Source organism: Corella eumyota, chromosome 3, assembly GCF_963082875.1.
Source record: "Corella eumyota chromosome 3, kaCorEumy4.1, whole genome shotgun sequence".
Classification (NCBI taxonomy): Eukaryota; Metazoa; Chordata; class Ascidiacea; order Phlebobranchia; family Corellidae; genus Corella; species Corella eumyota.
The window spans coordinates 10,062,128-10,064,223 of NC_137492.1; positions in this window are offsets into that span (position 1 = coordinate 10,062,128).

Below are 2,096 nucleotides of genomic sequence, written 5' to 3' on the forward strand. Positions count from 1 at the left end.
GGAGGATGAGGAGGATGAGGAGGATTAGGAGGATGAGGAGGATGAGGGGAATGAGGAGGACGAGGAGGATGAGGAAGATGAGGAGGATGAGGAGGATGATGCAGATGATGAGGAGGAGGATGAGGAGAATGAGGAGGATGAGGAGGATGAAGAGGATGAGGAGGATGAGGAAGATGATGCAGATGTTGAGGAGGATGATGAGGAGGATGATGAGGAGGAGGAGGATTAGGAGGATGAGGAGGATGAGGAGGATGAGGAGGATGAGGAGGATGAGGAGGATGAGGAAGATGAGGAGGATGAGGAGGATGGGGAGGATAAGGGGGATGAGGAGGATGAGGAAGATGAGGAGGATGAGGAGGATAAGGAGGATGAGGAGGATAAAGAGAATGAGGAAGATGAGGAGGATGAGGAGGACGATGCAGATGATGAGGAGGATGATGAGGAGGATGATGAGGAGGAGGAGGATTAGGAGGATGAGGAGGATGAGAAGGATGAGGAGGATAAGGAGGATGAGGAGGGTGAGGAGGATGAGGAGGATGAGGAGGATGAGGAGGATGAGGAAGATGGGGAGGATGAGGAGGATGAGGAGGATGAGGAGGATGAGGAGGATGAGGAGGATGAGGAGGATGAGGAGGATGAGGAGGATGAGGAGGATGAGGAGGATGAAGAGGATGAAGAGGATGAGGAGGATGAGGAGGATGAGGAGGATGATGAGGATGATGATGAGGATGATGATGAGGATGATAATGAGTATGATGATGAGGATGAGGATGAGGAAGATGAGGAGGTTGAGGAGGTTGAGGAGGATGAGGAGGATGAGGAGGATGAGGAGGATGAGGATAATGAGGAGGATGAGGAGGATGAGGAGGTTGAGGAGGATGAGGAGGATGAGGAGGATGAGAATAAAGAGGAAGAAAAAGATGAGAAGGATGAGGAGGATGAGGAGGATGAGGAGGATGAGGAGGATGAGGAGGATGAGGAAGATGAGGAGGATGAGGAGGATGAGGAGGATTAGGAGGATGAGGAGTATGAGGGGAATGAGGAGGACGAGGAGGATGAGGAAGATGAGGAGGATGAGGAGGATGATGCAGATGATGAGGAGGAGGATGAAGAGAATGAGGAGGATGAGGAGGATGAAGAGGATGAGGAGGATGAGGAAGATGATGCAGATGATGAGGAGGATGATGAGGAGGATGATGAGGATGAGGAGGATTAGGAGGATGAGGAGGATGAGGAGGATGAGGAGGATGAGGAGGATGAGAAGGATGAGGAGGATGCGGAGGATGAGGAGGATGAGGAGGATGAGGAAGATGAGGAGGATGAGGAGGATGAGGAGGATGAGGAGATAAAAAGAATGAGGAAGATGAGGAGGATGAGGAGGACGATGCAGATGATGAGGAGGATGATGAGGAGGATGATGAGGAGGAGGAGGATTAGGAGGATGAGGAGGATGAGGAGGATGAGGAGGATAAGGAGGATGAGGAGGATGAGGAGGATGAGGAGGATGAGGAGGATGAGGAGGATGAGGAGGATGAGAAAGATGGGGAGGATGAGGAGGATGAGGAGGATGAGGAGGATGAGGAGGATGAGGAGGATGAGGAGGATGAGGAGGATGAAGAGGATGAGGAGGATGAGGAGGATGAGGAGGATGAGGAGGATGAGGAGGATGAGGAGAATGAGGAGGATGAGGAGGATGAGGAGGATGAGGAAGATGAGAAGGATATGGATGATGAGTAGGATGAGTAGGATGAGGAAGATGAGGAGGATGAGGAAGATGAGAAGGATGAGGAAGATATGGAGGATGAGTAGGATGAGGAGGATGAGGAGGATGAGGAGGATGAGGAGGATGAGGAGGATGAGGAGGATGAGTAAGATGAGTAGGATGAGGAGGATGAGGAGGATGAGGAGGATGAGGAGGATGAGGAGGATGAGGAGGATGAGGAGGATGAGGAGGATGAGGAGGATGAGGAGGATGAGGAGGATTAGGATAAAGAGGATGAAAAGGATGAGGAGGATGAGGAGGATGAGGAGGATGAGGAGGATGAGGAGGATGAGGAGGATGAGGAGGATGAGGAGGATAAGGAGGATGAGGAGGA